Here is a 27733-nt window from a genome sequence, read left to right as displayed (position 1 = left end):
AGACAGAAATAGGTGGGTATGAATGCTTCTACAAGATGAGTAAGATGCTGCAGTATGTGTAGCCAGACAATTCTGGATAAAAACTAACAATTACAGAACATTTTATTTCATTTCTTCTCTTTTTTCCTCTCCAATTAAAAATACATTTATAAAACATTCTTAAATCCATATACAATTCTTTGTGAAAACATTTTGATAAAAGCAATGCATAGATAAAATAGAATGGCATGACCCGTGTGCCTTACAAAGCAAGCATAATCCCCGAGGAATAACAGTTTCTTCTAAGAGAAAATAAGGAAAATAATTGTAAACCTGTAACTTAGCTGCGATTTATGGGACTTATGGGACACATACAGATTTTTGTAATTGTCACAGCTTAAATTCTGAATTCAATTCTATGATCAGGGTAGGTGGAGGTGGGTAGAGTTGAGGATTTGCTGAAGATCTTTCTGACTTCTTACACTGTCCTTTCAAGCCACACATCCAGACCCTGATACACTTCTTTCACATTTTGAGGTATCTGCAGCTTTTCACTTACTATGTGAGTGATGCTCAGATAGGCCAGGAGTTCTAGCTGATTGATTAATCAGTGTTGCTGCTTTGTGCCCATAGCTGATAGATACCATTCAGCTGGGTGACAGCAGGTAAAGCAAGGTGTTGTGGGGCAGAAGTGAAAGCAGAGATGTTTCACTCCCGCTGCTATTTTTGGAACCATTGTGAAAATGCCACCATTCACAAGGTGTAACATGCCACTATTGGTAGTATCCTTGGCAATGTGGCTGCTTCTGGAGGAGTGGAGGCTTGATGGAAGCCTAGTAAACAGTTTTTATTATTGGGGATTATTGACAAGTGGGTGGCAATTGCTGAGGTAACAAGGCAATGGGCTTATTAACTGAGAGGATATAAGTAGAAGCAGAGGAAAGCTCAGAGGATAACTCTTGACTGAGGAAAGAAGGCTGGATGAAAGTTGTCTCTTGCTGTATGCATACAATGTTATACTATATAAGTAAAGAATAAACATGCAGATGGTGAAAAGGTAGTAACCTGGTGTGTGTGTGTAGTTAAGAAATTGAGGACGGATAGTGTGGCACACTCAGTAGTGATGGAGCTAAGGGAAGGATGGTGCTGGTTCTGTGTTATTGAAATTAGAGGTGTATCTTGAGTGATAGTTACACTGTGGGGACCCCTCATTTCATCACGTTTGGTTCCTACTCTAAGGGCAGGGTGAGAGAAGGTAAATTCTGAAGTTGTACCTGTGAGTCATGGAAAAAAATTGGACTGGTGCATCTTACAAGGTTGCTGTGCAGTTTAACAGAGAGAGGTCAGTAAACGTTACCTAATCAACTGGACTGAAGCATTCTGAGAAAGTGAGCATTAGCATTCTGAGAAAGTGAGCATGAGCTTTCCAAAGTAGGGAAGAGGGTTTTTTTAATAACTTGAGTGACTTGCTGAGACGAGCACTGGGGATCATCAACTGACTAGTGCTTGTCTCGGCAAGCTAATCAATGTGTATACTGAAGACGTTCAATATCAACTTAACTATATATACTGATGTTCCACCTAGAAAAGGTAAGTAAATCCTTTTATAATAGTAATAATTCATTTGTAATATTTAGGATTAAGACCATTTTGCTTGCACTGTACTAAGGAGACTAATGATAGAAGTTCCGCTCAGTGAGATCCAGCCAAATGATAAGACAGCAGAACCTCCCTTTGAGATGGATGAAGACACCTTCCACAACAATGCAGGCCCTGCTGAGCTTGGCATTAAAACGTTCCTTGGTGGGGTCAAAGTGTCCCATGTAGGGCTTCATTAGCTAGGGGATCAAGGTTAGGCTGCGTCCCCCATGATGCACATCAGCATGTGCATGTCCCTGACCTGAATGGTGCATTTTGGGGGAAAAAGTGCCAGCATGTATCTTCTGTAAGAGACTGGAGTTCCTGAAAATCTGGGTGTTGTTCACGTTCCCCAACCACCTGACACTGATGTCAGTGAACTGGCCTCAGTGGACCACAAGGGCCTGTAGGACCATGGAAAAGTACCCCTTCCAGTTGACGTAGTCCAATGCCTGGTGATGAGGGACCCAGATGGGGGTGTGGGTGCTGTCAATGCCCCTCTGCAGTTGGGGAAGGCCATGGTGGCAAAGCCAGTGATGATGGGGTCCACGTTGCCCAGGATGAAGACCCTGCACAGCAGGATGGTGTTGATGGCCCTCACCACCTGTAGAAGAAGACCGAGAATCACAGGGTTGCCAGGGCCCTCGGGAGTTCCCTGAGCCCAAGCACCTTTCCCACACACCAGGACCAACCCCCAACTTACCCCATCCCCCGTCAGCACTTTCTGAAGGCGGGACTGAAAAACCTTCCATGGACTGAGCATCAAACACCACCCCTCTTCCCCAGGAAGCCTCATTGCAGCAGTTCATCACCCTCATGGGACAATCGCACAAGAGTGCCATACTTGTATGACCATGACCATGACAGTCAATCTCCCCACGCTGAACTGGTTCCTGATGGAGCAGTAGCTGTCTGGCATGGTGAGCTTCCAAATAGTGATGGCGACCCACATTGGAGGGGAATGGCAGGTTGCATGTGGGTGTCCCATTGCCTGAGAGCAGGGGCAAACCATTGACATGGTTCCAGGAAGGTGTCCTGCATGCAGAAGTTCTGGAGCCATTGCTAGTCATCCCACTGTTCCATGACTATGCAGTTGGAACTGGTGTCCCAGCACCAGAAGTGGTGATGGAGGGTAGGAGGGGCCATGGCAGAAGTGCTGTGGTATCTACAAGGGCAACCAGCACATGCAGTGGGAAACGTTTGCTGTCCCTCAAGGAGGTAGGCAAAAATGAAGAGCTGAGACACCACTGTACATGGTGGTCACTTTAAACATGAACCTCAGCTAACTTCAGCCTGCCACTCCAGCTCCATATAGTGATTCAGGCTCCAATCAGTGTGGATGCACTATTTCAAAATAGCTCGGTACTACTTTTGATGGGCATTTTTAGTGTGGACGGGCTATTTTGAAATAAGGTATTTTGGAGGTTTTGGAAGTTTTGAAATAAGCATGCAGTGTAGACACAGCCTTAGGGGCTAATGCCATGTGCCTCTATAGCTTGTGCTAAAATCCAGCTGCCTCTTAGTGTAGTGTAGAGCATACTTCCCTCTTCCTTGTCAGTGGTTTCAGTGCCTCTGGCTTACCTGTATCTCACATGAAAAGCTATAACTATTGCTAGTGGCCATGAAATTTAAATAATTTCCACCTTTTAAAAATGCCAGATATTTAACTGGACTGGTGCAGTAATAGACTTCAGAAGTTGATTTATATACAGGCAGTCCCCGACTTACGCGCGCAGTTACGAACGGGACTTTTCTCGCCCCGGAGGACACGGACTGCGGGACCTCGTGGTCCCGCCGCCCGTGTACTCCGGGGCAAGAAAAGCTGCTCCGCGTCTCCCTGGTCTGCAGACCAGGAAGACGCAGAGCAAAGCCGTGGAGGGGCTGCCCCGCTGCCCCAGCCCCTCCGCGGCTTTGCTCCTCGTCTTCCTGGAGACCCCCCAGCAGACCAGGGGGACACGGAGCAAAGCTGGGGAGGATGCGGGCGGGACCGCGGTGCATCTCCGCGGTCCCACCGTCCGGGTTTCCCTGGTCTGCTGGGGGGCGCAGCTAGTGCGCCCCCCAGCAGACCAGGCTTTTCTCACCTGGGGTAGAGCAGCTGGGGCTTCTGGGTTGGTTCTGCAGCGCCGCTCCTCGGCGCTACTGGACCAACCGGGCAGCACCCCAGCTCCTCTTCCCCAGGTGTCCCCAAGTCAGCCGCTGCTTAAACTGATCAGCGGCTGACTACAGGAAGCCCGAGGCAGAGTTGCTCTGCCCCGGGCTTCCTGGAATCAGCCGCTGATCAGTTTCAGCAGCGGCTGACTTGGGGACACCTGGGGCAGAGCAGCTGGGGTGCTGCCTGGTTGGTCCCCGCAGCGCCGCCCCTGGGGGGACCTACCCGGCAGTGCCCCAGCTGCTCTGTCCTAGGCGTCCAGATTCAGCTGCTGTTGAAACTGATCAGTGGCTGATTCCAGGCAGCCCAGGGCAGAGCAACTCTGCCTCAGGCTTCCTGTAGTCAGCCGCTGGTCAGTTTCAGCAGCGGCTGAATCTGGAAGCCAGTTCCGACTTACATACAAATTCAACTTAAGAACAAACCTATAGTCCCTATCTTGTACGTAACCCGGGGACTGCCTGTACTGCATAAAACAATTAAGAAATGATCAATATCTGAAATATCACATTTTCCTTCTCTATATGTTAATGGCATTTCAGCTATTCTATGATAAGATTTTTTATATGATTCTTGTGCTTCCTTTTTCAGATACAAATGTGTAGTGTTCTTTAACATCATAGTGTACTCTAGCTGTTTTTATGACATAAGCTCTCTACAGCAGTTGTTGGGTACTTCACCCTTTTGGAAATCCTGCACTACTTCTCCTCTTCTTGGGCTAAATTATCCTAAAACTCTGCAAATTCTGACATTATGGCAGGATGTCCATAAAGTAACTACCTTTGCCCTGTCTATGAGTTTTTGTTTTGTACTTTGTTTCATCATCTTTGAGATTCTCTGTACTCTTAACAGCATAGAGACCTCAGAATTGCATCCCTTTATTTGTTTGTTTGCTCTTTCTTTTGAAATATTCGGGACTGGTTATAAAGAACTCTATACAGTCTCAATATGCTTCATTTAGTTTTTTAACGTTATGATTGTTGGCAGAACAGTGTGGTATATCAAGATCTCCACTTATAGATTCAAGAAACACCAATTAGCTTAGATGTAATAATGCTACTGACTAGCTGTGTTAACTCAGGTATGTCTACAATACAGAGGTTTTTTCAGAAAAAAAGGCCATTTTTTTTTCAAAAAACATCAACTACGTCCACACTGCAATCGCGTTATTCTGAAAGAAAATCAAAAGAACGCAGGGGTTTTTCTGACATTGGTAATCCTCATTCTACAAAGAAGGCTTTTTCTGAAAGCTCTTTTGGAAAAAGGTGTGTGTGGATGGAGAAGAGGGAGTTCTTTCAAAAGAAGAGATAAGAGGAAAAAGCACAGCTGCCCTGGTGACCGCTCCATCCATAGTCATCACAGCTGAAATGCGAAATAGCATCCATTCAGTGTGGACAGGATCTTTCAAAAAGCAGATCGCTTTTTCAATAAGCTTTGGCAGTGTGGATGCTCTTTTGGAAGAAGTTTTTTCAGAAGATCTCTTCTGGAAAAGCTACTTCCGAAAGAAGTCTGCAGTCTAGACATAGCCTCAGTCCTCATTCTAACCTTTCCTCTTGAAACTCTGCCTATCCTCATGTTCTTCCTTCTGAACTGTTCCATTACTTAAAATGTCCTGTGAAAATCCATTAAGATAATCTCCTCTTGATGGCTCCCATGGCGGTGAAAATCTCACACATCCTCTTTGTATTAAACAATGCAAAATACTATGCTATAGTTAGTTGGCATGGATTTATATTTTTCCCGTTAGGTTGAGCTATGTGGATTATATACCTCCACATTTTGCTGAGATTTTTCAGGTTCACTTACCCCAAAATGCAATATGAAAATTAGTCAAAATTCTTAATTCACATGGCTCAACTTAAAGCCACCAGTTGGACCAGGTTCTCTAAAAATGCTACCCTGGATTGCACAAAAGGCTTGCAAACCTTCCAACAAATCTAGACTGAATTTGAAATGGGTTTGGGGGTTAAGTATAAACATTTGGGTAGCTGGAGCACTGCAAAATTATTTATAGGCCCTTTTATGATGCTAGGTTTCATTGACAACCTCAACGGAAACTCTAATAAATTAACTTGTAATGTTTTTCATCAGTTGCTCTCTCAGCATTTCACAGAGGGATGCAAGTATCATTATCTCCATTTGATAGATGGGGAGCTAAGCCACAAAGACATTAAAGATTCCGAAGATCATTACTAGAGGCAATGCAAGGAATAAAGCCTAGAGGTGAAATCCTGGCTTCATTTAAATCAATACTTACAATTGACTTCAGTGAGGCCAGGAGTTCATCCCAGGTCTCTTCATTCCCAGGCTGCTGCACTGTCCATTAGAGACCATGCTTGCCTCATAATCTGGTTCATCTATGCAGGAATACTTTTTCAAAGGTCAGAGGCCTACCCTTCCTGCTTGGAAGATTCACAAAATGAGTTGTGGACACAAATGTGAATACTTCAGTCTCCAACTTTATGGACATAATTAATTACCTTATGGGTTGGTACTTCGCTGCAAGAAACTTCCTATTCAGAAGAACAGGGGCCAAAGAATCCAACTGATGTAGAACTATTTGCTAGAAATCATGTCCTACAACTGAGTTTTGTAGCAAGCAACTAAAGGACTTCGCAGTATTGGAAAAATTAATTTCTAGTGTTCAAAGGAATACTTTTCAGTAATAAATGCTGCTATAAGATAGGGAGACCACATGAGGAATGGCTCTTCTCTTGGGAAGATCCCTGACAACAAACAAGTGAAGTCTAGATGGCTGGCTACAGAATTAGAATTCAGAGTATGTGAATTCTATACCTCGTATACGACTAACTTGCTGTGTGACCTTCAAGTCTTTTAAACCTGCTTTATTTCAGTTTCTTCCTTCCCCCTCCCCCCCACCTCCTCCGCAGAATGTAGACAAAGAATATCTAGAATCACCAGAGTATTGTAAGGTCTGATTTGATGTTTAGCATGTTTTGTGATTGACATATGGTGGGTGTTGTATTTTTCTTAAAATTTTCACTAGATGCCTTATTCACTTTTTTTAGGGTATGTCTACACTGTGAGCTAAAATCGCGTTAATTGCGTAACTGAAGTCAAAGTACCTTAACTCTGATTTTTGGCACTGTCTACACAGAAAGAAGTCGAAGGAAGAACACTTCCTTCGACTTCCTTTACTCCTTGAGAAATGAGGGTTATTGAAGTCAGAGTAAGAAGCCTGTTATTTTGAAATTATTTTGAAAAACATGAGTTATTTTGAAGTAAGTGTGCAGTGTAGACATAGTCTTACAGACAAAGAGGTTTTGGAGCTTTTTGGTATGGGTTTTTCTTTCCACACTTGGATCATTACTTTTCTCCATGATAAGTAGATGGTGATTTTTTTCCCCTCTTTTTTAAGAGAGAAATTTAACTAAGACAAATAAGCTAATGTAGTTAAAATCCTAGAGTGAATTTATGGGAGAGAATTGCTGAAAGAGAAGTCTTTTCCCAGCTGTGGTTTCTCGTGTCAGGTGAATTCACACTCTGGTTCTACTTTAAATGATCATAAAATGTCTTAACATAAACAGTATATTTAACAAAGAGAGAAATGGCCCCATTAGAAGTGCAGTAGTTTCTCTCACCTCATCTGGTTTCAAGAATCTAATTGTAGTTCTTCCCTGCACATCTGTGGCAGACACATTCCAACCCTCTGATGTCAGCAGCAGCCCTGAGAGCTCTGCTGTTGTGTGTGGCATTTGTAATATGTCAGAGCCTGTAAGATAAGGGAATAAACATGTTTTCAGTGGCCAGCTGGCATCTCCCTTAATGATGATCCACTTGCATCTTGCTCTCCACAGAGTCCTTTGAAAATGTATGAAAAATTTAAGCTATCATAGGCCAGCTTCTCTTTTATGCCTATACTGAATTCAATAGGGTTACACAAGTCTAGCTGTGGTGATAATTTGGCCTATGGTATTTGAAACTTTTCATAAATTCTCACGGATTCTTAGCATGGCAAAATGCATGGGAGTTGGCAACATTTTTCATTACTCAGAAAGGCATGAAATATTACTAAATCTTGTTTACTGAAAAACTGTTTTGAAGTGAAAGTAAAATAGTTTGCACTGCAAGACAACTAACTGGCATACGGGCAATTTCAGAGTAAGTAATTCATATAAATTATAATTACTGTGTTCGTGCTCCTAAAATGCCTATGGAGTCATCCTTGATTGGAGCACCATTCAGAGTTTATTTTGTGCTAACCACTGTACAGATGGAGTATGAGAGTCCCTCTCTCAGATAACTTACTATCTAAACAGAGAACACAGACCGAACAGGAGAAAGATGCAGAACAAAGATATGGAGACAGTAAGTGAATTGTAAGGTCACAGTGGAAGTCTGTGGCACAGCTGAGAACAGAATCCAAATCTTAAGCTTTAACTACAAGTACATCCTTGAATCACTGCATTGCTTCTCTTTTCCCATCCAATGTGCATTGGAAAAGGGAAGCCAGAAATGATCAGGGACAATTGTGTGAAAAGGGAGGAAAATAGAGTTTTGATTTGGAGAGCGCCTGCATAAGGTGATGGGAGTGCCAAGTGAGCCCTTTGATTTTTTCACTAGCTAGGCGTTAGTACTTGCAGGGCTCCCAATGGCATTGCCATCTTGATAGGTGGGTAGTTGCAACAGCTGTGCTTGGAGAGCCACTGAGGTTTCGGAGTGGAGACACAGCATTTCCAACTGCCCAGGCTACCTACAAAGCTATGGCCCACCAACCCTTCCAGTCAACCAATTTTCCACACACAAACCTCTTCCAAACCCTCTTCTTTGCATGCTTTCTAGATTCTCCTGTCTTCCAAAGTCCTGCTCAGTCCATTGTGCTCTGACATGTTGCCTTTACTCTGCCCAGCTGCTTACCCTCATTTCCAGTATTGCTTCTGAGCTACTCTTTTTCTCTTACCCTATGCCCATCCCTGTATCACCTGCTGCCCTGCCTGCCTCCCTGGCTAGCCAAGAGTTATCTGCATAACAGGTGAGTCAGGTTTCTAGGTGGTTGGATAATCTCAACAAAAATGAAATTTCAGCTAAAGAACAGTACTCCAAAACATTCATTTTTCATTAAAAAAAAGTAAGTTGCTCCTAGATCTGATTACTGCCTTTGGCTAATTTTCTCAACATTAAGTTTGGCCTAGAGTTTGGTAAAAATAAATAAATCAAATCTTATTTTTCAAGGCGGGGGGAGGGACCCTGAAATAGTAAAGCTGAGTTTTTTTGGTTCAGTGTTCGAAGTGGAGCCTTTTTTTGTTATTTCAACTTTATCTACGAATTAGTTTTTAGAATTTTTAATCAAGATCAATATTGAAAGGGCTATCAGGTTTTTTTCTTCCATTACTGAAAAATGGTTGTGCAGATTTGTATGTGGAGTAGTTGTAGCTGTGTCAGTCCCAGAATATTAGGGAGACAAGATTGGTGAGGTAATACCCGAAGTTGGTCCAATGAAAGGCATTTACCTCATACATTTTATCCATCTTTCATTTGCCATCAATTGAAACATCTCAGTAACCATTATGGCAAACCTTTTTATAGTGTTTTTGATTAACATTTTCATGAAAAATGAATTTTCAGCAATGTTGGTAATTTTTGCGGAGTAACAATTTTGAATAAAAACAGACTTTTTGAATGCCTTTGACAAACAGGCATTTCATATGTGTAATTTTAAAAATTCACAGGTGGTTTGTGTGAGAGGGTATTTTCAGAATATGTATGAAAACTGGAATTTGCCGGGAATGTCCTTAGTTAACTAAAAAACCTTAAAGAAACCAGAGGAGAATTGAGCAGCATTACAAAAAGGAATAAGTTTTGAATATTTTACTCCTTAAAAGAACATAGAAAATTGTCATGAGATGTCATTCTTGTGTGAAGTTTAGAGGTTAAATTCAGTTGTGAATGTGTGAAACAGGAATTTTAGCCCTGTTTTTAAATGCAAACTGCAGGGCAACTCTAACTAGGAAGTTGCTATCAGTGCCTCTAAGACTTATGTGGCAAGAGAATAACATGGGAAAATTGTAAAAACTTTATTTTTCATGTGGCATTCTTAATGAGTTTAAAGACTCAATAATATGTTTGTGTAATGATTCATGTTGGCACACACTGGCAATCACCACAGTCATTGTCTAACCACCTAATCACATGGGATAGGGAATAGAGCACATGACTTCCTGCTAAAAAGCATTCAGAGCTCTCTGACTTAATCTTGAGCACAGCATTATTAGCTGTTGGACAGGCCTCTATCAGACCTCTGTCAGGACATGGAGCAATGTATAAAATGTGCAGATTATGCAAAATGCATTTCCATCACATAACAGTTAAATGTATCTGTCAAAGGAGATGTTTTAATTTGTGAAAGGAAAGAATAGATGAATTAAGCAAAATAAATTTTTACAAAATGAACTCCAAACATTTGCTTTTAACAAATCAAACTAGATTGACCAGACGCTTAGCAGCTGTATTTTGGAGTAACTCAGTTCACTTCAAAGGAACTGTACTGATATAATCCCATTAAAGATAAGGCCCCTGAACTTGTTTTGAAGGGAAGCACTCTTTTGCTGCCAGGAGAAGGCCCTGCCCCTGCCTGGTTCTGGTTGGCTGAGAGGCAGGGCAGGATACACCTTTCCCAACAGTCATGGCAGGAGGGGAGGTGCTGGATGGGTTGTCCCGGTCCCGCCCCCAGAGCCGCCATGACACTGGCAGCAGTGCAAGGCTAGGTGAATGGGGTAGGGCGTGCACTGGGGGCTCCAGGGGTGGGGATAGTGCTGGGGGGCTCTGGGGAGGGGGTTAATATTGGGGGAGACTAGGAGGGCTGGGTGCAGTGGGGCTCTGGAAACAGGAGGCTGGTGGGGGGGGCTCTAAGGGTTGCGGTGCTGGCACTGAGGAGTTTGGGATGAAGGGGCTGGCACTGCAGGGTTCTGAGGACAGGAGACTGGCACTGTGGGGTTGGATGCAGGGGACTGTGGGGTCAGTGGCTGGCGCTGGGGGCGATAATGGAGGGGTTGGGAGGCTCTAGGGATTAGGGCTGGCACTAGGGGCTGGGTTTTTGGTGGACCGGCACCATTTTATTTTCATATTCATCATTTGCATAATGAATATGCATATGTGCAAATAAAACGGTACCAGTCCACCAAAAGTTTGTAAAAGGGTTTGCCACTCCCCGGTATCAAAAAGGTTGAGAACCACTGTGCAAGGGCATAGTCTTCCGACCCTCAGCCTGGGTGTTGGCCATAGTCTCCTTGAGCCTTTTGGCCTTTGTCCCCACATTCTAGACAATCCCTATTCCTAGTAGGAGTTCATCTGACTCCTGGGGTCCTTTCTGAATCTTCTAGTTCCTGGTGGAGCTCCCCAGATCCCACCGCTGATGACTGTTTGTGGCAGCCTCCAGGATCCCTCAGCTATATAAGACTTGTAGAGCTAGTCTGTCCACACACACGGGGCTGGGAACAGCTAGTCACAGCCTCGGGCTGGACTCTTCTTGCTACTGGCACTCACTAGCAGCATCTCCTTCTAGCCACATGTCTCCTTGCTGTGGCAGTCTTCATCCTTTTTAAACTCCCTTCTCCAGGAGGAGTATGTTTTGCAGCTGTGCTTAATCATGGCAGCTTGATTGCTGGCATGATCCTTAGTCTTTCTATCAGTGGGATAGTGGCATGTCCCATCACAGCTATAGATTCCTGCTATGTGTAGCAGGATGTCTGATTATGTTTTTTTAAACAAACCACTTAAGGCCTGATTCTCCAGTGTCTTGCCCCTGGTCTAGTCATTCACATCTGGGTAAAAGGAGTGGAAGTTGTAATAAAATGTGACAGATGAAAATGGTATCTGTTTTGTGCATGGCTTACACAAGTGCAAAGTCATGGTTTGCAATGTTATTACGATATCAAGTTAAGACCAGATTCACAGGAACGTCAGCAGAGAAACTGTATGGCTATGGCTACACTGGCATGATTTTCCGAAAATGCTTTTAACGGAAAAGTTTTCTGATAAAATCATTTTTGGAAAATCACGTCTAGATTGGCAGGACGCTTTTCCGCAAAAGCACTTTTTGCGGAAAAGCGTCTGTGGCCAATCTAGATGCGCTTTTCCGCAAAAAAAGCCCCGATCGCCATTTTCGCCATCGGGACTTTTTTGCGGAAAAGAAATCTCTTCTGTCTACCCTGGCCCTTTTGCGCAAAAGTCTTTCGGAAAAAGACTTTTGCCTGAACGGGAGCAGCATAGTTTTTCCGCAAAAGCACTGACAATCTTTCATGAGATCATCAGTGCTTTTGAGGAAATTCAAGTGGCCAGTGTAGACAGCTGGCAAGTTTTTCCGCAAAAGCAGATGATTTTGCGGGAAAAACTTGCCAGTCTAGACACAGCCTATGAGTACAGTTTGGATTTGGTTTGAGCAAGTCTGGACTGATTTGTGGGTTTGAGTTGGTCAGGCAAAATGGGTGCATTTGCACTGTGGGGTAAAACCTATGTGCACCTGTCCTTGTGGCATGGAATACCGCTAGTGCAGCTAAACTGCATGGACAGCGCAGGGTGTGACACTCTCTAACAGGATGTCTTCTTATTGTTTAAGTGATACCCGAGGTACTGCAGAGCAGCAAGCAGATCTAGAACTACATTGAACCACCAGTCAAATCCTCCATCAAAGGTAGGGCAGTTCAGCCATTGATATTGACATTTCCAGGCTAACATTTGCTAGTTGCAATTGATATTAACATCACTGTGGAATAGCTTCTATTTAGTGGTGTGTGTTCCTTGCAAACTGTGCTGGTTAATGAAGACTACTATGTGTATAAACATGCTTACTTTAGGGGATTCTAGGGATGATTTAGTTGCTGGTATGATTTCAAAGAAAAACTTGAGCTATAGCAATGACCATGCTGCACTTTGTGGGGGAGAGGGTTGGAAAATGTGGAAAGTTTCAGTATGGGAATTTGCAGCACACCAGTGAGTTCTGCAGTGTAACTATATTAGTCAAATACAGGGATTTTGAAATGATTTTGAAATGACTCCTTTTGAAGGCCTCCCTGATTTAAAACTCTCATGTAAAGATTCTTAGGAAAATACAGATGGCCAAATATATAGTCATTACTCAGAAGTTACTCAGGCAAAGCAATTGGTCTGAGAGAGGTTGAAAGGTTGCTGAAGCTACTGGTTTTGATGGAAAGTATTACCAACATACCTTCCCTGTGTCAGTTTGCACCGCATACTGTAGTTGTCAGAGTAGGAATCATGCTGAGGTCCGACTTTTGTCAAGGGGAGAACCAATTCTGCATTTATCTTTCAGAGTTTAGTGAAGGGCTGCTGGATGAAGCATATAGAATTCTGTGGATTTTGAACAAGTTTCTGAATTTATCGTCACAAATCTCCCAAATGTTCAGTGGCAGAAAAGGCAAAAATAAGAAGAGTTCTCAAGCCCAGACCATATAAATGCAATCTCTCATGAGAAAATTGGCACCACTTCACACTTAGAGCAGTTGGGACAGAGACAGCGACTCTTCTGTGTCTGTCTAATCCCTTTCAGCGACAACCTCTGTGTCTTCCTCTCAGAAGATTTTATGTATTTTCTTGGCTTATTATATTTCACAATATTTTTCTCCTTTACTTACTTACCAATGGGGGACTTCCTTAATTTGGCTCCTTTTATGTACTCATAAGGCTCGATACTCCCCTGCCTTTCTCATGTTTTATTTTAGTGAAGCTCCACTAATTTCCGTGGTGCTAACCTTGCTTTCCACCAGTGCAAATGAAAGAAGAACCAGGCCCATAGCATCTAGTTCTTGCCATGGGGACAGGAGACTCAGCACTTTAAAGACTAACATGTGGTAGAGTATTGGAGCATAAACTTTTGTGAGCTACAAATCATTTTCTCAGATGCTGAAGAGAAAAAGAAAGCCAGGGGAAAAAAAGATACAGAGATGGAACCATGACATCACTTCTAATTAAATCAGAGTGGATGTGGCTCATCTCCAACAGTGATGAGAAGCCTAGAGTACCTGAATGGGAAATTCCCTATTTTAATGTGAGAACCACTCTTGGTGTTTTAGACCTTGGTTCAGGGTGTCAAATTTGCATATGAATTCCAGCTCAGCAGTTTTTTTTCCACGGTCTGTTTTTGAAGTTTTTCTGTCTGAGAATGGCAGCTTGCAAGTCTGAAACTCTGTGTCCAGGGAGGTTTTAAATGCCCCCTCTCCTGGCATTGGGATGTTGCCATTTTTAATATCTGATTTGTGTCCATTTCTTCTTTTGCATAGCGACAGTCCGGCTTGTCTGTTGGGCATGGCAGAAGGGCATTGTTGGTATTCTCCTATCTCAGAGAGGTAGCCGTGTTAATCTGTTTCAGCAAAAAAAATGCACAGTGCCCCTCTGCCTTGAATATCACACAAGCTGGACTGTCTCTACGCAAAAGAAGTGGAGTAACATGGCTACCTCTCTGTGATAGAATGAAACGGAAAAAAAAAAACCAGTGTTGTTCAGGGCAGCATGATGAGGCCTGTGCTTTGATAGGTGGAGCTAGGAGTCAGTCTTTAGGGAATGTGATATCTGTTTGTATTGTGATGCTTTCTTTCCATGTTCTTCACAGTGGCTAGGCTTTGGCTGTCTAAGGCAGTTTTAAAAGCAATTGAACTTCTGCCACTTCTCTTACAGGGATATATAAACCTATTAGTTGGGGTTGCTTTGATTTTCTTTTTGGCTCTCTCACAGCCCTGGTGACCTTCTGTCACCAAAGGCAGTAAAGATCTTTCTTTGTTGCAACTCAGGCTGGAGCCCCAACTTGGGTGTCTGAGCCATAATGTCTACACGGCTATTTTTAGCATGCTAGTGCAAACCTCATTGACACGTATCTGTCAACCCCCAGGCAGGGAGGCTTGCTCCCAGACAGAGGTGTATGCATTCCCTCTTGGCTTGTACCTAGCAAAGTCTAAAGGCTTGTGTGACACTTCATATGCATACACCTAAATCTCTCTGCTGCCTTTGGCCACTGGTTTCTCCTTGAAAGTCTCTCCTGCACAGATCTCCATGACACTAATTTTCTTCTCAAGGAAAACACTATGGCTCTGTCTACATTGGCGCAATCTTGCGCAAATACGCTTTAACGCAAGAGTTCTTGCGTTAAAGTATTTGTGCAAGAGAGCATCTACACTGGCATGTGCCTTTGCGCAAGAGATGTGCTTTTGCACAAGAGCATCCGTGCCAGTGTAGACGCTCTCTTGCGCAAGAAAGCTCCAATGGCCATTTTAGCCATTGGGCTTTCTTGTGCAAGAAATTCATGTTGACTGTCTACACTAGCCTCTTGCGCAAGAACAGTTGTGCAAGAAGGCTTATTCCTGAGCGGGAGCATCAGAGTTCTGGCGCAAGAAGCCCAGATTTCACACATTAGAACGTCAGTGTTCTTGTGCAAGAACTTCCCCCCAGTGTAGACAGGCAGCATGTTTTTGCGCAAAAGCAGCTGCTTTGGCACAAGATGTCGCCAATGTAGACACAGCCATTGGAAATAAGGCTGTAGTTTGCAAGGCCATTGGCATCCTTGCAGACTTCTTCATACTGGCTAGAGAGAATTGCATTGTTTAGGATGAGCAGTACATTTGTTTCTTCAAAGGAAATAATCATTATTTCAATTATTAGAGAGGGTAGGTGTTCTTAATTTACATAAACAACTGATGGTTGGACTTGGACTGGAATGCCTGGGAGCAGTCCAATCTTTTATGTTTGTAATACTCCGAACAGTAAACTAAAAATGAAAACAAGACAATTACCCACCATTTTAAAAAAAATAAACAAACAACCCCGCTCCCCCAGCATATTATTGAAGTGAATGGGAATGTCACGTAGCTGAGGACCGAATAAAAATTTCAGGATTTGGCTCCACCACTCTAAAACTGTTTGGTGATTGTTTCAAACTTAGAATGAACTTGATATATGAAAAGATGTACAAAACAAGCCAAGTTCTGAAGTTTCTAGCTGAAGTGAATTTCTATTTAGCTAGAGTACTTAATCCTGGCCAATAGCGTACATTCCCAAGCCACTATTCAGATCACAGATGGTTTGGAAACAACATGCATTGGGTTTTTTAAACCCCCATTTCAATTCAGTTTAACTAGTAGATGAGCTATAATCACAATATTCAATGCTCCTGAATGACCTATATGTGTACAAATAGAGCTGCAAGCCTGTGACATCTTTCAGGGAAGCAATGTGGCAGGGCAGTGCTTTCAGAAGTTTCATAATCTTAAAATGAATGTGTCTGATGCTGTAATAAGCCTCCTTTTTTACTAAAGCTTTGTGAACTTTGGCAATTTCTGTTCCCAAGGGTGCAATACATTTTTGGGTGGGTTTTTTGTTGTTTCATTTAGTGTGTGTTCACACACCCACTGAGTTTCACTCTCAGTTTTTAGATTCATACAAACCCCAAAAGTCAAAGCAGAACTCAACCATAATCGTGAGTTTTGTATAGTTTGGATTAAAACCATAAACCTTTCTGTGGAACTTGGAGGGAGAGAGAATTAGATTGATACTTGGCCCATACTCTCAACTTAGTCCAAGTTCACTTCAAATGTCTGCAAGTCCCAGAGAACTTTTTGACAAATTTAAGATAAATATCAAGATTTTAACAACAAACCAACAAACAGAAAACCACCACTACAACAAACAGTCCACCCACAGAGAAATTTAGCATCCTAAGTTGGGTGAGTTTCACATGATTCTGAATTTCATAATAAAAAGAGTGCTCAATTCTAATTCATATGGGAAAGATCAGATTCCTCTTTTTCTTATACTGGATTTACTCTGCTGAGGAATTCTTAATTTAAACCCTTGTAAATTACAGGATGATGATCAAGATCAGGAATTGCTGCAGTGGCAACCAAATTTTATAAAAAGGAATAGGTATAAAAACCTTTGAGCTCATTTGGGCCCTCTTAAATTTAAATCCCAATCGCTAAAATTCAGTCACCCATTTCAAAATCTCCTTTAATTTTAAAAAAGTACAGTCTGCCATTATTTACATACTTAATGTTGTTTGATTCAGAAACCACAGTATAAATGTTTTCATTTTAAATCTCTAAGTATCAAGACCTATATAAATATTTTATAAAAAAGATCAGTGTGTTCTCTCTCTAGCATTGAAAATATTTGGCCTGTTTTTTAGAAAAACACTTACATCATTTTTGAGGTCTATCTGCCCATACAGTCAAATAGCAACTGCTTTCTGAAGAAATTTCTTTCAAAATGCATAACAAATAGATAGTCTTTAACTTAATATTTAGAAATGTCACTGTGGTGCAGGTGTATATGACTTTCCAAAAAGAGGTAGGAAAGAGACTAATTTTCCTAATGGCCCTGATCTGTACAAGCATTTATTCTGCTGTTTGCTCTATCACATAGAAGCACAACAAAATGCTTCAAAGTTCTCACTTTTTTTCCCAAGAAACAAAACACTGAAGAACCCACATGTCTGTACCTCTTTGCCACCTCCATCCACTGGCATCCAAAAGGGCATGTGAGCCAAAGAAATCAAATGCAGGGACACCTTTTAAATGCATGAGATGAAGCTCTAGAATAGATTATCAGAAATGAGCTGAAAGCCTAACAGGGCTGAACTGTGTTCTGAGAGAAAGGTCAGGCTCATTGACAACTACTGGTTCCTGTTCCAGTGGACTTGTAGCACTTTGCCAACATAGCAGGTGCCAGAAAAAAAGAAATACAAATGAGCCTCTGTTTAGATATCGTTTATTTGGGTCAGCTGCTTGTTGCGCCACACAGAGTTGAATTTGGCACCTGCTCTTAGAGCTACCTGAATCCTTTAAATGCGGCTTCAGTTTTTACTGGGATGAAACTCTCTTAGTTCCAGGAACTTCAGCATGTGGGCTGTTTTCTTCCCCTATTCAGATTTCTCAGAGGCTCATCCTATGGGAGCACTCATTCATGCACACTGAAATATTATTCTTTGATTTTTCTAGATAGCCATTTCAATTCCCTCATGCCAAAAATAAAGGGTCTCTAAGGTATTGCTACACACATCTATGCACGAGTTTAACTAAAGATGTGACGTTATGCTGATTTAGTTAAACAGATGCAACTTTCTGTGGACACACATTGGTTTAAACCTGCTTATAGTGGATTAGTTTGCACCCAATATTTATAAGTGCACACTAAATCAATACGAGGCATGTTCATTCTTATGTAGCGAGTCTGCACACAGTTATGCCCATTTTAACTAACCTGGAGAAACTTTGTATGTTTAGTGTTGTTTGTAAATTGGTATTATTTGTAAACGTGCACTATTTCTGTGCCTGCTGGTCTCTATATATATGCCATCCATGAGCATGCCGATACCGACAATTTTTCAAATCCGTGTCTAACCTGCACTTGTATAGTAGTTTCCTTTATGCTCCCAAGTCAGGGTGTCAGATACAGTGCCTGTTCAGTTCCTTCTGACTGTTGAGTGGTCAGTTGTCCTCCTTCACTCCATGTATAACTTGTAACATAAATTTGTAAATAGTTTTTATATCTTAACTTAGTAGTTAGTATAGCATATGCTTAGCCATAGGGTTGTTCTCTCCCCTCCACCCCAACCTGGCCACACCCAACACACTTTCTCTCCTATTCACTGAAAATCTTGGTCTAAGACTATGCCCAAATTCATGAGATTCAAGAAATGCATGTCCTGCCCTCATTCCTTCTCCATCAGTGACAAGCCTATATTGCCTGGGTGACGCATATATCTCTGCAAGGTGCAATATTTGTCAATCTTTCTCCCCAGAACTAGAGAGGCACAAGAGCTCCAACTGAAAAAATTCCTGATGGAAGAAGTTATGAGGCTTCCCCCACTCTGCCTCCTGCCCCTTCATGAATTGGCTCCTCCAATCATAAGCCTTGGAGCAGAGCCTTTACTACCAAAGCCCATGGATTCTTCTCACAGGGCTCCCCAGGAGATTCAGGAGATTTCTTGTGAACATTAGGACAGTTTCCTGCAGAGGACGGTCCACAAAAAACACTTTTCTTTCCCAGGCCAGTCCTGATTGGGTGAGCCCTCACATATGGAATTCATGGCACTAGTTCTTCTGGAGACCTCTTGGGTGGAGGGCCTGGTGCACAAGGAGAGATCCGCTGGTTCGAGTCATGACTATAGGACTGAAGTGGAAAGCATAGCGCAGGTCTGGCCTTATTGTCCTGTTTCACTTACACAAAGACCAACTGGCTGTGACATATGTGGAAGCTCCCCTAGGTGTTTCCATTGGAATTCCTCAGACTGTATTGTGCTGTATTGTGGCCTAATATTGGAGTACATATTCCATACCTACCCACAGGTTTGGTTCGTTTAGGGTTCTGCCATCCTGAGACATGTCTTTACTCCAGAGGAGGAATCACTTCTGACATGTCAGGAGCGGTTCCATCTCTACCCTTTGGGCAAGAGTGTTCCGATTCTGATGGTACCACTGCTACTCAGGGGCTACATCTACACTACACATTTTTTCAGCATTAAATAGGCTAATGAGGGACTCATTAGCATAAGGTGTGACATCATTAGCATATTTTCTGCTGTTTCTTTTTGTGCAAAAGGTTTTTGCACAAAAAGAAGCAGTGTAGAACTTCTGTTTTGCGCAAAACCCCCATTTGGGGCAAGATCCTTATGCCTGCCCGGGGGAGGCATAAGGATCTTCTGCAAAATGGGGGTTTTGCGCAAAACAGAAGTGGCTACACTGCTTCTTTTTGTGCAAAAACCCCTTGCCAAAAAAGAAACAAAAGAAAATACGCTAATGATGTCACGATTTATGCTAATGAGTCCCTCGTCCTACTTTCTGCTGAAAAAACTTGTAGTGTAGATGGAGCCAGGGAGCCACCTTTGGAATCAGGAGATAGCTACATCAGTATCTCTGTGAAGGCTCAGGAACCCTGGCAGACAGATGAGAGTCTATCCTATCCATCCCTTTGGATATAAATCCCACCAGAGGCAGTTGGAACAATTCCCTTGGGGCCATCATGACTGGTGGAGTCCTTCTTTTCATCTTATTGGGAGTCTTGGAGGCCCTGTGGTGGGCACCCAGATCCTTCTCAAGTGCCATTCCATTCCTCCTGCTCTTGTTAGTCAGTCCTGTCAGTGTACAAGAAGGAAAAGCTGGAACAAGTACCAATGGTTCTGACACAGGCTTCCTCCTCATCCCTGGATGACAAGATCACTCCTTGGACTTCTCTGCTTGATGTCCTCTGAGAGTATCAGGAATTGTTACTAATGATCTACAAATACCGCTGGAAGACATCCAGGACACTCAATACCAGCTTCTGGATATTTGCAGTCACAAAGACTGACCAGAATAGCTCTTCCAATTAAAAAGGCTATAGTAGAACCAGCCAGAGTGATTTGCCACATACTAGCATCTTGTGCCCCTACACCAAAAAACAGCCAAAATATATTTTTTTAATTTTCCAATCCTGCCCCTACTTCGCTGGTGCTACAAGTGGCTGAGGAAAAAAACCTTGGTCACGCTACCAGAAACCCAGCCTCTCAGAGAAGGACCCAAAGGAGGGTCTCTTCCTCCACAGGTCTCTACTTTAATTATCAAGCATTATTAGTATAAAATACAATTTCAACACCCATGCTAGGCTTGTGGACTTCAAAGACAAAGCTTCCTGCAAGCATAAGCAGCTGCAGCAGCATCCTTATCTCTCACACTCTGCCACAGGATGTTTGCAGAGCGGAGTTCTGTCCATACATTTGTGGTGCACTACACTCCAACTCATGCTGCAACCACAGAGATGGCAATATTGCAAGAATCTCTGCACCCGGCTCCCCCTTGTACCTCCTCCAGTCTGAACACTGCTCACTAGCCAACCATTTGGGGTTTCTTTCGTCCCTTCCCATTTTTTTAGAGTTCTCTTGAGTTGAATTTTTAACCTTTTCTCCTCAACCATGAAAACTAGAAACTTGGTTGTTTAAACAAATGGAAGCAGAGATTCTCCTGTACTCACTTGTATCTAGGAACTGGGGTTTTAACTAAAAGACCAAATATTGCAAGACTCATAATCCAATCAGGAGGTCTTTCAACACTGCTAATTGTCAGTCTCTGCAAAAAGGCTAACAACTGAACAGGGTTGAAAAATTAAATTATCTTCCCTGCCTAGAAGTGGCACCTCTTACTTGGACATAAGAAAGCCATCAGTGAGACTTGCATTGCAATTGCTGATGGTGTATTCATCTTATTGTGCCTCTAACAGCTGGATTGCTTTTTAATGGCTATCATTCCAGTACTGTTTTTTTCCCCTCACTGAACTGAAAGCCTTGAGAAAATGTTAACACTTTGGCTGACATTCTATAGTTATTGCAAGTCTGAGGAACTGTCTCATATTGAGTTGTCCATAGAGGAGGTTTTGGAACAAACTGAAAAATGTAACAGTAATAAGTCACCAGGACCAGATGGTATTCACCCAAGAGTACAGATGGAAATCAAATATGAAATTGCATAACTGCTAACTGTAGTATAAACTCTATCACTTAAGTCAGCTTCTGTACCAGATGACTGGAAGATAGGGAAAAAATGCTGATTTTTATAATAGGCTTGCCAGTTACCTGTGGAGCCTAACTTTATTACTAGGCAAATTGACTGAAAAATAGTAAAAAACAGAATTACCTAACACAGAGATGAACACAATTTGTTGGGGGAACAGTCACCACAACTTTTGTAAAAGGAAATTGTGTCTCACCAATCTATTAGAATTCCTTCAGAGTATCAACAAACAGGTAGACAAGGATAATCCAGTGAATATAGTGTACCTGAATTGTCATTAAAGCCTTCGACAAGGCCCCTCACCAGAGGCTCTTCAGCAAAGTAAACTGTAATGGGATAAGAGAGAAGCTCCTCTCATTGGATCAACAACCAGTTGAAAGACAGGAAACAAAGAGTAGGAATAAATGGTCAGCTTTCAGAACAGAGAGAGCGCACACCTCATGGGTCTGTACTGGAACCATAGTTGTTGTTCGACCACTGTATATTCATAAATGATCTGGGGAAATGGGTAAACAGTGAGGAGGCCAAGAGTACAAATGAGAGCAATTTTATTCAAGATAGTTAAGTCCAAAGCAGAGTTAAAGGGATCTCAAGAAATAAATGATTGGCCAACAAAATGGCAGCAAAAATTCAGTGTTGATAGATGCAAAGTAATTCATACTGGAAAACATAATCCCAAGTAGGCATATAAAAGTATGGTGTCTACATTACTACTCAATCAAATTTTGAAGTCATTCTGGATAATTCTCTGAAAACACTTGTGTAATGTGCTGCAGTAGTGAAAAAACTAACAATACTAGAGACCAGGCTCTATGTATAAATACACTGTACGCCCATGCCTTGAAACCTGTTTGCAGCACTCATTGCTCTCTAAAAAAATGTATTAGAAATAAGAAATGTACATAAAAGATCAAGAGGGATTAAAAGATTGGAACTATTTAAATGGGAAAAGAGGAAACTAAGGAGGGATATTATAAGAGTCTATAAAATCATGTGTGCATAAAGTAAATAAGGACGTGTTATTTACACCATCACGTAGAACAAGAACCAGAGGTCACCCATTAAAATTAATAGGCAGTAGGTTTAAAACAAACACAAAAGGAAATAGTACTTCACACAACAGTCAACCTGTGGAACTTATTACCACGGGATATTGGGAAGACCAAAACTATAATTGGATTAAACAAAGTATTAGGTAATTTGATGGAGGATGGGTCCATTAGTGGCTATTAGCCAGGATGGTCAGGAATATAACCCCATCCACTAGGGCTATGTCTACACAGCAGCATTATTTTAGAATAACTGTTATGTCTACAAGCCTTTATTTCAAAATAATGTCGATCTGGAGGACGTCTTACTCTGACTCATGGTAAGCCTCATTTCACAAGGAGTAAGGAAAGTCAAAGGAAGAGTGTTCTTCCTTCAACTTCCTGCTGCGTAGACAGCACCAAAAGCCGAATTAAAGCTATTTCAACTTGAGCTATGCAATTGACGTAGCTCAAGTTTTGTAGCTTAATTTGACTTTAGCCCTGTTGTGTAGACATACCCTAGGCGTCCCGAAGCCTCTAACTTCCAGAAGCTGAGACTGGTTGATAGGGAATGTGTCATTTGATTCCCTGACTTATCTGGCATTAACCACTGTCAGAGGAACATGCTGGGCTAGATGGACCATTTGTCTGACACAGCATGGCCTCTCTTACCTTACTGAGCTCTTATTTGATCCTGCATTATGCCTCTTGTACTTTTCTAGTATGCCACACCCCATTCAGAATTCAATGGAAGTAACACAAAGATTTTGAACCACTCTGGATAGCCAGTAGTTCCTCTGACTCCAGTTTTTCAGGGGGCTTGAGTGCATGTCTAACTTTTAAGCATGTGAACTTCCATTGACTTAAATGGACTACTCATGTACTTAAAGTCCAAACACATCTTAAGTACCTCACTGAATATGTATGTGTACAGAACTCTTTGGACCAGATTGTACATGAGGAGGCAGCATGAACACCACAAGCTTCCCTTCCGGGCCACTGACATTGGTCCTTTCAAGGATGTAGCTTCTGCCCCCCTTCTTCCCTGGTAACTCTATGCTGGCATCAGCCTGAATGAGCTATGAATGGCAACCATCCCTGTGGACCCAGGACTTTATTAGTCCAAAGGTTCAAATTCCATGGGAACAGAAGAAATGATGCCACGGAGCAGCACTGCCCTCTTATTTGTCTACACACTAAATCTAATTCTTCTCTCTCTGCAGAGGATCATATGGCTCACATCTGTTAAAAGTCAACAGTAGACACAGTCCCACTCTCACAAGAGCTAAACTAGGCCAGGTCTTCCTACCAAAGGCTTTGTTTACACTGCAGGGTCTTTGCACAAGAAGATTTTTGTGGAAGATCTTCTTGTGCAAAAGCACGTCCACACCTCAAAAGCGCGTCCACACTGCATGGACACTCTTGCGCAAGAAAGTTCTGATTGCCATTTACAGAATGACTGTCAGAGCACCTGTGCTTTTTAGGATAGACTTTTTTTGTGCAAGAAACCCCTGTTGAGTATCCATGCACACCTGTTTGCTCAAGAACTCTTGTGCAAAAAGGAGTTATTCCTCCTGGGGAGAGGAATAACTCTACCAGCAAAAGCCCTCTGTTCTGCCATTTTACTGTAAATTTTCTTGTGCAAAAACATGCCTGAGGTGTGGACATTCCATGAGTTTTTGCACAAAAACAGCTGGTTTTGCACAAAAACCCTGTAGTGTAGACCTAGCCATAGTGGCTAGAATTGTATAATCTCTAGGTTAGACATTGGGGATAACAATCACAGAGAAGTAATTGTGGACAGTCAGTATCTGTATCTGACATGCAACTGAACACATTTAAAAAGGTTTATATTAAGCAATTTCTTAAGAATTGTGCCTTGGACTGCACATATATATGCTCAACTGGTTATTGGTATAACCAAGTATTTCCTGCACAGGGTTTTTTCGGAGTAGCTTTATTTACACATCTACTTAGCTGTTGTAAAATATCTCTCTATAAAACCTGGCTTTTCATACCAATATAAAATGTTTCCTTGTATAGTACATATGCATATATTAAATAGGAGATGGATGCATGTTGCAGTAATAATGGCAAATCACATTATAGTGCAGTTTGGAAGGAATATTTTCTCCTTGGGTTCCATTGATTTATAGAGTCTTGCAAAATCAGAAATGGTGGGGAGAGCTTGCTAGAGTACGCTAAGTTTGAACAAATACTAAATTTGAGTCTTTCCTTGAAGTTACACTTAAATACAATACCTTTCATTTCTTATCTTAACCCCCCAAAAATTTCGATTTACATTTCAGATGGAAAAAACTTAATACAGTTACACAGTTATATACTATTTTACAGGTCATAGGTTCAAATCTGTTCATATAAAAAAATCTGATCTTTCAATGGCAAAAAGTAGTTTTGAAAAATAGAAATAATTTAAACACTTTGGACCAAATGCATCTTTTCTATAATTCCATTAATTTAATGGAAATCACATGTGGTCCATTCTTCCTAGAGCTCTTTTAACGTTCCCAACAGCAGTTCACTTTATTTTAAGGACTCTTCCTATTGAAGTCAATGGATGTTTTGCTGTTTTTTTCACTGAAAACAAGATGATACCTTTTGCTTCATTTTTCAGAATTCAGCTTCATTAGTGTTCTAGCTGCAAGCAAAGTGAAGGCCTAAGGAGTGATTTTCTCTCACTGGTATGGTTCTCTTTAGCCCTTTGGAGCCTAAAGGTACACAGAACTGTTTATTTTAAAGCCAGCTTTTCAATATAAACAGCTCATAATCTAGAGAGTTATCTAGTAAAAAAAAATCTATTAGGCTCATACTTGGAAGGTTGACTGGCCATTTGGCTTTGTAGCTACAGTTTAGAATCTGCAAAAATAAATCAATAAAAATGATACATGAGCCAATAATCTTAGTTATGTAACTAGTGAGGAAAACAGGATAGATGCTTGGATTAGATCCTGGATCTGGACAGAGGGGTTGCATATTACTCTAAAATATGCTTAGCAAAAAATATGAACCAAAACATAATGGCCAAATGCTGTCATTTATCTTGGAATCACAGTATTTTTCAAATGTATATGAAAAGCCCAAACCAATGGGCACACATGGTCAGTATGGGTACGTCTACACAGTGTTATTTTGGAATAACTGACGTTATTCTGAAATAACATAGTGTGTGTCTACATTACAGGCCTTTATTTTGAAATAATGTCAAGCTGGAGGACTTCTTACTCCAACTCGTGGTTACCCTCATTTCACAAGGAGTAAGGGAAGTCAAAGGAAGAGCATTCTTCCTTTAACTTCCTGCTGTGTAGACAGCCCCAAAAGCTGAATTAAGCTATTTTGATTTAAGCTGAGCAATTGATGAAGCTGAAGCTGTGTAGCTTAATTTGACTTTAGCACTGCTATGTAGACATATCCCAAATGTCTATATTACCAGGTTATTTTGAATAACTCCCAAAATAACTCTTTTGAAATAAGCTTATTCCTCTTCACAAGCAGGAGTTATTATTTCAAAATAACAGGTTTGGTAGTATGGACACTCGCCTTATTTCGAAATAACTCCCCAGTGTAGACATGCCCTAAAGAACCTGTAATTTCTTTCCATACTTAGAATATTGCTGAACGCACACTGTTCCCATTTACTTCAAAAGTCCAAGTGATGTGTGATTAATGTGAGCAGCATTTGGCATGTTGTGACAGCAATTTGGTGTTTATAATCTGGACCACTAACCTCTAGAGGGCAAATAAACAATTTCTTAGGAATGTGTTAATTGGATACATGAACACCTGGAACTGAATACGGGAACATCTGGAACAGTCATCCAAAATGGACTTAAACTGAGAGTTGAAAAAGTTTCGTTATTTTTCCCTACTATTAATATTATTTATATTAGCACGTAATGATCCAACCAAAATCAGGCCTCCTCATGCTGAGGGATGTACAGAGAGTAATAAGTTACAGTCCCTATCTCAAAGAGTTTACAATGTAAATAGACAAGACAGACTAAAAATAGAAAAAAGAGTCATTGCCTCCATTTGTTCCACTTTCACACGGCTTGGTAATTTCAGAGTGGGGGCTAAACAGAAACCAGAAATGTTTTACTCTTAATATATCAACATTTTATATCGTGAGTTAATGGATGGGTTTGGATGAATCCAGAATCTTACCACCTTTACATAATTCTGCAAGACCTTTCTTTTCCATTATAATCAGAATGACCTTTACAATAACTGCCCCCTGTTCTGTACTCCCCTTCCACCAAACCCTCCCCCCCCCCCAAAAAAAAGCAAAACAAAAAACCTACAGTAGAGTTGGCTATAATCTGAAATGGGGGGGGGGGGGGGGAAGAACCAGAGATTCCATGAAATTCATGAAGGACTTTGCTAATGCCAGTTTGTTTAAAATGGACAGTGATTGTATAGGTGCACAAAACTCTAGATAGAATGTACCTTGCTTGAGAAGAACAAGAAATACTAAAATATGTCTAGCCTGCTTTTGTAGCCAATTGAATGTTTTTCCAAAAATAAACTTGTCAGGCTTGTCAATGACTTGATTTGACCTGGAAAAGATCAAATTCACCTTTTCCTTATCTGTCATTATAAGCTGTTTGGTAATCAGGGTTTTGTTTTTTTTCAAATCTTCAAAGGCATATTTTATAGCTAACCAGAACGTTAACCTGGCGTTGCTCAGGTCCGTAAAGGGGGGGCTCAGGAGAGGGAGCTGGAGATGTGGGAGAGTCTCAGGAGTCCGGGCAGGGGTTTAGGAGGTGTGAGGGGACTCCATGAGGCCCATGATTCTCGGCTAGTGGGAAATGAGGGCTGTGGGGGACCATGCCACCTGACCAGTGGCTGCTTCATGAGGCTGGCAGGCTTCCTGCCCTCCCTGTGGTTATTGTGGAATATAACTGCTCCTGCTATCAGACCCCTCCTTTTCTGTTTGATAAGAAACACTCTGGTTTCAGACACATCCGTTTGTACTGGCACAACCAAACCCTGACCTTGCTTTACATTATAAGAGGAAGCTGCATATCAAATTTGGTGGGCCTACCTCTTTCCATTTAGGAGTACTTGAACAGACTCTCAGATGGATGAATGTATGGATAGGCTACTGTCTCCCACTGTTTAGTGTCGATGTCACATTTCTTGATAATTATATTGAGGGCACCTTTAAAGCATTTCTTGGGGCCTCTCCATTTCCTTTATCCTTTGAGTTGGCCATACAGCAGTTGTTTTGTAAGTGTGCACAGCGCCATCTCAGCTGATGCTGGATAATCAGGGCTTCAACAGCGAAGATGTTGGACTCTGTAAATGCTGACATTAGCGTGGTGATCCTCCCATTTTATATTGAGTCTCTGCCAAAGAAAGGGTTGGTGCTGATTTTCCAGGTGGTTTCTATAGGTCGCCCAAGTCTGATAACTATA

The 27733-nt window shown here is 41.8% G+C and overlaps 2 long non-coding RNA genes across 2 annotated transcripts in view; one reads left to right on the top strand and one right to left on the bottom strand.

Annotated features, from left to right (window-relative positions):
* LOC142827645 (uncharacterized) overlaps window positions 1-27733 on the top strand; it is a 119978-nt gene that overhangs the window by 75179 nt on the left and 17066 nt on the right. Inside the window, exon 2 of the long non-coding RNA XR_012902347.2 lies at window positions 12339-12413. This is a non-coding gene — a long non-coding RNA (uncharacterized LOC142827645). The remainder of the gene's footprint in view (window positions 1-12338; window positions 12414-27733) is intronic.
* LOC142827644 (uncharacterized) lies at window positions 116-27733 on the bottom strand. The gene is made up of 3 exons (XR_012902344.1): window positions 27361-27733; window positions 7366-7496; window positions 116-2221 (listed from the first exon to the last, which is right to left on the bottom strand). It is a non-coding gene; the product is annotated as an uncharacterized LOC142827644 (long non-coding RNA).

Source organism: Pelodiscus sinensis, chromosome 3 (genome assembly GCF_052426305.1).
Source record: "Pelodiscus sinensis isolate ZL-2025 chromosome 3, ASM5242630v1, whole genome shotgun sequence".
In the NCBI taxonomy this organism is placed as follows: Eukaryota; Metazoa; Chordata; order Testudines; family Trionychidae; genus Pelodiscus; species Pelodiscus sinensis.
The sequence above is the reverse complement of the archived record's forward strand: the minus strand, read 5'-3'. Positions and strand labels throughout refer to the sequence as shown.